The sequence below is a fragment of the Penaeus chinensis genome, chromosome 36 (genome assembly GCF_019202785.1).
Source record: "Penaeus chinensis breed Huanghai No. 1 chromosome 36, ASM1920278v2, whole genome shotgun sequence".
Classification (NCBI taxonomy): Eukaryota; Metazoa; Arthropoda; class Malacostraca; order Decapoda; family Penaeidae; genus Penaeus; species Penaeus chinensis.
This window is the reverse complement of record NC_061854.1, coordinates 30,605,527-30,615,526: the sequence shown is the minus strand read 5'-3', so window position 1 is coordinate 30,615,526 and position 10,000 is coordinate 30,605,527. Positions and strand designations below refer to the sequence as shown.

At 35.3% G+C, this 10,000-nt stretch overlaps 1 protein-coding gene across 27 annotated transcripts in view; it reads right to left on the bottom strand.

Moving 5' to 3' along the window:
* Positions 1-4,312, bottom strand: part of LOC125044694 (rho GTPase-activating protein 190-like) — a 194,055-nt gene extending 189,743 nt beyond the window's left edge. For all 27 annotated transcript variants that reach the window (XM_047641523.1, XM_047641521.1, XM_047641526.1 and 24 more), the window contains exon 1: positions 4,147-4,312. The gene's annotated coding sequence lies outside the window, so the exon portion shown is untranslated. The remainder of the gene's footprint in view (positions 1-4,146) is intronic.
* Positions 4,313-10,000: the final 5,688 nt, after the last annotated feature.

The following is a 10,000-nucleotide window of genomic DNA, read 5'->3' as shown; positions in this document are numbered from 1 at the left end:
TGATGACAGGAAGGAGTGGTTAAACAAGAATGCAATGAAAATGTAAGTAGATATGCATGTGAAAAGATATCCACAGACAAACAGAATTGTTTGTAGGACAACATAAATTATATAATTGAGCAATGTTCAGAATATAGGAATAGGTAAAAATGTATGTATGAAGGTATGTGTGAATGAATGAACATGCATGTGTATATGCATGTTCACATATGCATGTGTACATGCATATTCACATATGCATGTGTAAGCCAATGTGTATATACAAACTTGTGTGTATACATGTACATATATGGACAAAAATATGTACAGGCATAGTATTTACATATATGATAAAGAAAATAACAAATAATTAATAAGTAGTCCAAATAAGACAATTGTATTCATACACTTTTTTTTTCTCTGTGAAACTTTAATAATTCACTTATACCACTAAGCTAATGAGGTTAAAGATGAGCAGTTTATCACATAAGCTTTGCTGGGTAAACTTTTTTTTTTCACTGAGTACACACTAAAGTATGCCTGCTAGATGCCACAAAGCTGATCTTCTGTGTAATCAGTTTGCTACTCAAACTTGCAATGTTTTTTTTGAGAGACAATAAACTGAATAAATCAACCAGCATCAAGCATAGGGCCATTATTTAGAAAAGGTATGAATGAGAATTAGGCCTAATAATACCAAACTCTAGAATATGTAATCAAGGTTTTGATATTACACCTTTATCAGCATACTGAAACATTGATTACATATTCTGCATTATGAAACTGTTCATTCTCACATACTTTTTCTGAATATTTTTTCTACACTGATCATAGGGGCACTGATCCAACTCCTTAACCTATTGATGGCAGCAGAGCATATACAACTTATAAATATGCAACGTCCACTGCAGTTTTCTTTTGTTTACACAAGAGATAGCTCCACAAATGTTTCATCACCAAGAAGTCAATTACACCTAATTTCTCCATTCCCTGAGTTTTTAGGAAGATAGTTTTCATATTCTTATTACAATTATTCTGGTTAATAATTTTATTATAGCAATAATAATAATAATAATAATAATAATAATAATAATAATAATAATAATAATAGTAATAATAATAATAATAATAATAATAATAATAATAATAATAATAATAATAATAATAATAATAATAATAATAATAATAATAATAATAATAATAATAATAGTAATAATAATAATAATAATAATAATAATAATAATAATAATAATAATAATAATAATAATAATAATAATAAATTGATTTTTTTCCCATAAAAATTATGAATGGGCCCCAACTTTACTTCCATTAAAAATTTAAATTTCCAAAGCTTCCTCAGAGATTAACATGTAATGCGGTCATGTCTCCTAGGTCTTCCACAATTCAAAAATAAAAATAGAATACACATACCATTTATATAACATAAAAATAAAATACACATACCATGTATATAACATAATGCTGAAATATGTATATCACTACTTTGCAATTCATTCCTGATATATATATACTTTACATTAAATAATATCATACAATTAGATAAGCTTGCAGATACCTCTCTTTTTAAATCTTAAATGATCTTATGCTACTGCCTGTCATTAGCTGGTAATTGTTCAGAATAGCATCATATGAAGCAACCTTTTCAGAATATACCAACAAGAGGTTGGTTTCCATTTGCTGTATCCACGCCATAGATTCATGAATTGATAAGCAATTGGTTTGTTTTCCTACCAATATTACTCTTTTTTTAAGGTCTCACCCCTATTTTTTTTCTTTTATACAGACCAATTGTATGTAGAAAAGGTGTGAATGAGAATGAATATCTTCACAGTACAAAGAGATACATTTCTGACAAAGCAATAATCAAAATTGGTCAAATACATCTCTTGCACCATGAAGATATTAATTCTCATTCATACCCTTTCTACATTTGCAACACACCTATTCCAACCATACAAATATTTAGATTTCCCTTAAAATGCTTAGTAAATGTCAATTAAGTGAACCAAAATCAATTTAATTCCTTTATAGCTCTTTATTACTGATATGGAACAAACTGTAATATCTCCAATTTACTGAAACAGTACAATATTCTTTCACAACCATTATATATACAGCTTACAAACAACCACTGTAAAATTAATAAAAAGTATACCCCATATCTTGGAGAGTGAAAAGATATTGAATCATTGCAAACACGCATTATTTTTCCATTTCTCTCCGCTACATGAAACACTAAGTTGCAACTGGCCATTGCATTGCCCTAATGGGAGGACACCATGCGCAGCTGGAAAATCTTGAACATTTCTTATCAGTCAAACAGTAACCAGGTATGTAAATGATTAGTAATAATTCCTTTTTAATCACAGTCTGAGATAAGATAAGTGGGAAGTGTGACCTGAATGAATAAATGTCATTAATCTTAGAATGACTGTCTTTCCACAGAAACTATAGTCAGCTGACAAGTGATGAATGATGATTAAATATTATTCAAACAATGACTTTCTCGTTGAACAGGGGCCCAAAATAGGAATGTATCTAAGCTAAATGTATATTTTTTTAATAACATTACATTTTCTGCATTATGTCAAGGTAATAAATCTGAATCATTCATGTGCAAAGCTGAGAGGTGAAACTGGAAATAACATATGAGATTAACTGCAAGAAGTGCTGATCATAATCTTATCTTATCATAATCCTCAAAACTTGTATAAATTATTCTAACTGCCAACCTTTCTGTCTATCTGTTTATATGTCTGTTAGCACAAGACATACTTGTCTGTTTGCATGTCTGCTTGATACTTTCTTAACTATCTGTCTTTGTCTAAAAACTTACCAGTTTGCCCCTACCTGTTTGACTGCTGCTAGCCTGTCTGTCTGTCTGTCTATGCTTGTCTCTGTCTTTGCCTGCCTGCTTGCCTGTAGGTTTGTATGTCTGCCTGTCTGGTTATTTGCTTTCCTGTTTGCCTGCTTGTCTGGCTGGCCTATTTGTCTGGCTGGCCTATTTGTCTGGCTGGCCTATTTGTCTGGCTGGCCAATTTGCCTGCCTGGCCTATTTGTCTGGCTGGCCAATTTGCCTGCCTGTCTGCCTGCCTGCCTGCCTGCCTGCCTGCCTGCCTGCCTGCCTGCCTGCCTGCCTGCCTGCCTGCCTGCCTGCCTGCCTGCCTGCCTGCCTGCCTGTAGGTTTGTATGAATGTCTGCCTGTCTGGTTATTTGCTTTCCTGTTTGCCTACTTGTCTGGCTGGCCTATTTGTCTGACTGGCCTATTTGTCTGACTGACCAATTTGTCTGACTGGCCAATTTGCCTGCCTGTCTGGCTGGCCAATTTGCCTGCCTGCCTGCCTGCCTGCCTGCCTGCCTGCCTGCCTGCCTGCCTGCCTGCCTGCTTGCTTGCCTGCCTGCCTGCCTGCCTGCCTGCCTGCCTGCCTGCCTGCCTGCTTGCCTGCCTGCCTGCTTGCCTGCTTGCCTGCCTGCCTGCCTGCCTGCCTGCCTGCCTGCCTGCAGCACAGAAGAGCATGATGTGTCCAGCTGAGCCTATCAAGAGGTAGCTGAGCAAGCACTCTGCATCCCCCTCCCCCCACCCAGGGCGCCACTGCCGGAGCCCCCACCACGTCCTTGTCCTAGGGGGAGGTTCTCCGCTTGTTCATCCTCCAAGGGCGTGATCCTGCCGGGGAAGTCCGGCGTCCGGGGCGAAGGACACGATGTTCCTGCAGGTTGCTCTCGACGGCTCCCCCTTGGGCGGCTTTTGATCCTTGATCTTCGAACTCATGACACGGGCGGTGTACCTGCCGCCGGACCCGGTGGATCTGGCTGGCAAGGTCCGAGAGCTCCTGCGGAAGAGGTGGTGTTGCAAGCGAGGATCGTGGTGTTGCAAGCGAGGGACGTGGTGTTGCCAGTGGTCTGCAATGGTCACGGCCGCCGCTCTCCCTTCCCACACGTCTGCCAGCTCCCGGACGCCCTTTGCGGCCTGGTTACCTGCTGGTCTGCCACGTAAATGAGAGATGGAGTCGCCTAGCGAGTGAACACGGGAGGCATGGGGGGCATTAGACCAAGAAGACACAGGCGACGCGGCTTCCCAGTCTGATCGATTGGGCGAATGGAAGGTGATTGAGGAGCAAAGGGACTTCACCTGCGTTTAACACTCACCTTTGGCTGTCACAGGCGACGTCACAGCACGTAGGAGATGCGATAGGTCACGGCGATGAGTTAAATAAAACACTGGCACTGCCAAGTTGGATAATCAAGACACACAAAGGTAGAGGAACGAGAAACACGACCTGTCTCACTGGCACTGAGAGCGACACTCCGCCATAATAGCTACACTGTTGCCAGAAATTCAAACAGAGAAATCTTTGTAGCACAGAGTTCATCAACATAAAGTGCAGGCGAACGCCGCAGAGCAGTATAAGAATATGTGTAATAAACAAACTAAATTTACTTTGATTATCCAATATATATAGTGATTTTTTTACTTTATTGTTTAAGAGCGAGATTTCCTAGATTGATCTGGTAACAGTCGCTGGGCAGGGCGGGGCCAAGCGAGTTGTTCCGAGGCGTCCTATTGGTCAGTTTCCCGATGACACTAAGAGCCTAAATACAAGTTATTACAAAAACTTTCTGTTATAAAATCATCTAATATATCATATTTGTAGGCGTACATGTTATTACATTTTTTCTTAGAAACTCTGAAGACCAATATTTGATAAATAACACGTTTGTAACAGAACTGTATGGAATTTGTAATAATCAATAGTGAGGTAAAATATCTTATGGCTCGTTTTGTTGCCTATTTGAATTACATTGAAGAATTGTTGTCGCCATCTCCAGATTTTCTAAAGCTTATGGGTAGCATTTGGCTTTGATCATCATTCTATGATCAAATGCTATTGTGTACGAAAAGATTTAAAAGAGAGGAAGAGAGAGAGAGAGAGAGAGAGAGAGAGAGAGAGAGAGAGAGAGAGAGAGAGAGAGAGAGAGAGAGAGAGAGAGAGAGAGAGAGAGAGAGAGAGAGAGAGAGAGAGAGAGAGAGAGAGAGAGAGAGAGAGAGAGAGAGAGAGAGAGAGAGAGAGAGAGAGAGAGAGAGAGAGAGAGAGAGAGAGAGAGAGAGAGAGAGAGAGAGAGAGAGCGAAACGTGACGTCATAACCAACAGCTCTCACTACTATGAAATAATTTATATCCTTGAAAATAATTTCGTACTGAGAACATATATGTGTGTCTTGCCTCCGTGCTCTGGTTCACTCTTCATATATACATAAATATATATATATTTATATATATATTTAAATATATACTTATGTGTCTATATATACTTATATATATCACAAGCCATTGCCACTACACTTCACAGTGTATACTGTAGAGTTTATGTATTCACAGTATATATGCACATGTAAACACATACACACACAAAAACACACCCACACATACACACACAAAAACACACACGCGCGGGGCCGCGCGTACACGCATGCAATATATATATATATATATATATATATATATATATATGTATATGTATATATGTATGTATGTGTATAAATATACACATACACATATATATATGTATATATATTTGCATACATACATATATATAGATATATGAATGTATGCTTATATGTATATATATAATATATATATACACACACAAATGTATGTGTGTGTATGTATATATATATATATATATATATATATATATAAATGTATATGTCTATCCATGCATGCATGAATTTATTTATGAATGTTTATACATACATTCAGATAGATAAAAAAATGTTTCCATATAAAAATAATGTATTTATATATATATTTATATCTATTTGTATATATACATATATATATACACATACACATATCCATATAGATATATACATATATATGTACATATATACATATATATACACACATTTATGTTTTCATATACTTGTGTGTGCATGTATACATATGTGTATATATATACATATAAATATATATGTTTGTGTATATATGTGTATATATATACATACGCGCGCGTGTGTGTGTTATACATTTATATATACATATATATACATATATATGATATATATTTATATAAATACATCTTCATATATATATATAAATATATATACATACATATGTATAATATATATATACATATATATATATATATATAGACACACATATGTACATGTACACACACACACACACACACACACACAGACACACAGATATATATACATATATATATACATATTCATATACGCTCACACATGAAAACGTATGTATACACGCACACAAATGCACACACACACACACACACACACACACACACACACACACACACACACACAGATACATATATATATATATATATATATATATATATGCATGTGATTCAAGGATATTCATGGAGATAAATCTACATAATTATTCGCACATATGTGTGTGTATTGTACGTGCATTAATAGTGTACATTCACTACATCATTACCTGTAGTTTGTGATGAAAAACTAGTTCCAAAAAAGTAAATAGATAACACTAGCCTTTGATTCAGTCAGCAAAAGTCATGATAAAAAAAAAATCAAAGGTAATATCAAACGTGAAGAGTAAAATGTAAAGCGTGAAAAGTGCATATTAATTAGATATGATCGCCCCCTGAAATTGCGTCGCCGAAATTGAAAAAAAAAAAGTGAAATACCAGTTCAATTATTTTCGTTCGTGAATCCCATGCAAAGAGCGAACATTACGAATCCTGTATTTATATTCATTTCAAATATTCTAAAAGAAAAAAAAAAGGTTGACGAGTTTTGAAAATGTGTTTGATTTCCTTTTTTTTTTTGTATTACTCTTATTTTTTATTTTTGTAAATGAGGTTTGAAAATGTGTACGCTATTTTTTGTTTTTTTTAGGGGTGGGGTAGGTGACTAATGAATATGGTCGTTCGTTCTGTTGAACATTAACGATTTTATTGCAAAAACATGACAAATGGAAAAGCCATTGCCATAGATCGGATCCAACTTATTAATACGCTGTTCTCACCTCACTAAAATTATAGATGAGCGGATAATTACATCAGAGTAACAGTTATTGATTACTCATACATTTTCAATTTGAAAATGTATGACATGAATGAAAAAAAATGTTTAAAAACAATAATCCAAAGTTATGAATACTAACTAATTCATTATCATTTGAAAATATCAACCAAAATTACCAAAAAAGCAACGCGAAAACACGTTCACTTCTTTTTCACAAAATGGACACAAAACTAACAAAATCCCAAGTGATAACCCTACACACAATAAACCAACAGTGTTGCCTAGCTCACAAAAATCATTTACGAGAGAACTGCTTCCTTCGGACAGATTTGTTGCTGACACGTGCGACAAAAACATCCTGGTTAAGAAATGAATCTGCCGTTGTATGAATTATCAGTTATCCTTAAAACGTAGCGGCATTTGTTGCAAGATATTGCAATATCGACTGTTGTTGCCGATAAGTGCTGCAGTTTATCGTCGCTGCGCAATATCTTCCATCAATATTATTTTCATAGGACCATTTCCAATTTTCTCGTGCAACATCCTTTTGATCAAAGATGCATTACTTTCGCCATTTTTTTTTTAATGGAACAAATAGAAATATAACAAATTAAATTCTTCGTCACTTTTCTTCCAGATTCTTTTTCCTTAATCTACCAATAGCTTGTGATTTCAATTCATATACGGAAATACATCATATCTGTTTCATTTGCATTATGCTGCTATGTCGAATTTGCGTCAAACATCTATCGCGGAAATTGAAACGCAGACTGTACTGTCTTTTAGAATTAACATATAATTTCCGTATTTGTTGCTACAATTGCATTGCGTCCTTGTATCAATGACTCAATACCAAGGGATGTTGAAATGCTGTCATATGATCAACATTAACAATAATTAGTAAATCCTGATACAATGCAATATATAAGGAAATAGTTATATTTTATTTTGATTATTAATATCTATTTTTTTACAATATGGTTAAGTTTCTCTTATCCTTGGGTGATCTTATTCACGTCTTCGCTCATTAAATGTGGCCTCGTTTTCTTAATCTTGTCCTCTGTGTTTTCTTACTCTCTTATTTCTCTGTTATATTAAACTTTTATTCCATTAAGTTCCACCTGCATTTTTCTTTCGAAAAATAGTATTCCTCGGGATCTCACTCTTTTTCTAGTGCCTCGTAATCTCTTGGGAATGCGTGCCCCATTTTCCCTGCCTATCTCTCCTCTCCTCCCATACCCCGAAGACCCCAAGACCTACCCACCACCCAATCATTGATTAGTAGAACGTATTTTTCCCCCCTCTTGTCATGTCGACTTGGGGATATCCCTTGTGTGTGAAAATAACATGGTTTTTGTCCAACTTTGCTGAAGTTTCGGCCTTTGTTTTGTTTTGTGATTTTGTGTGGAAAATACGGCTTTGGTTCGCCCGCCGACTTCTGATTTGTTTTTGTACTAATACTAAGAAATCCGCGAACCTCCGGGACACCGAGTTTCGTTGGAGGAAGCCTTTTGTTTTTCTTATTAGATAATAACCACCTTTTCTTGCACGCCATTTGCCTTATTTTTTGTGAGTCGAATTTTTTTTTTTTTTTGTATTTGCAATCCACTAGACAGACAACTGCAAATGACTTACGGAGAAAGAGCTGAATAGCAACAAGTGACAACAAAACACCTGCAGATCCGTATCTTAATTTTTCATAATTCATTACATACATACATTGAGAAAGAGTATCCTTATTAACCGAACAAAAACAATGTTACAAAACTACTAACACTCACAAGAATAGCTTATTACTATCCAACGAGGAAAATAAATCAAGTTTAAAATACAATTCTTCTCACGGTTACTGCTCTCCGCCTTTAACCCCCGCTCACAGCGCGAATGTTTGAGATCAAACTGAGGATTTTTGTTTCTCAGAGAGACTAACTATATCACATTTTCCCTAGTCTTCTTTGTCAGTGACCTTTTTAACGAGACAGACTCTTTTTACCCGTGTGTATATATATATATATATATATATATATATATATGTATATATATGTATGTATATATATTTATATATATAAATGTATATATATATATATTTATAACATATATGTATATTTATATATATGAATATAGATACATATATATATATATATAACATATATATGTATATTTACATATAAATATACATATGGTATGTATAAATATATATATATATTTAATATATATATACATATACACTAGTAACAACAGTTGCTGAAAACACATAGTAGATCGTCTTTGAACTAACATTTTATCAAGTAGATAATTAATTCCCTTGCATTACGACAATTAACGTAGTCATATCAAACCGGATAACGAACTTCCGGAAAGTGTATTTAAAAAGGGAGATTATCCCCCCCCCCCCTCACACACACTTATGCCACGACTGTCCCTGTGTTCATATACTTTTGTCATCTATTATTTGGTGAGATACAGCCTACGCGTAGCATATATCCTGAAAGATAAATGAATCTAGGGAACAGAGGCATGTTAAAGGGAGCCGTACACTCCATTCTTGATGGACTAAAACAACAAACAAACAAAATGCAAAAACTAATTCTGTTCTTCTTTAATAAAGATTTCAAACTATTTCAGAAGTTTGGTACGGTGGATTTTTCACTTATATAAAAATAATGTTCACACGGGCGGTATCGCGATACATGTATCGGAGATATATATCGAACGATACTTTTGTATTGGTATCGGTATCGCCTAAGCTACGTAGCTAGGGTGTTTTTCTCAAAATGTATCGAAAAAACATTGATACAATTATTCTCTCTCTCTCCCTCTCTTTCCTTCTCTCTCTCTCTCCACGCATCTCTCCCTCCCTCCCTTCATCCATCTCTCTCTTTTTCTTTCTCTCTCTCTCTATCTATATATACCCATCTCTATCTCTCTATCTATCACTGTCTCTTTATCTCTCTCTTTCGCTCATTCTGTCGGCAGTAGCATTCTT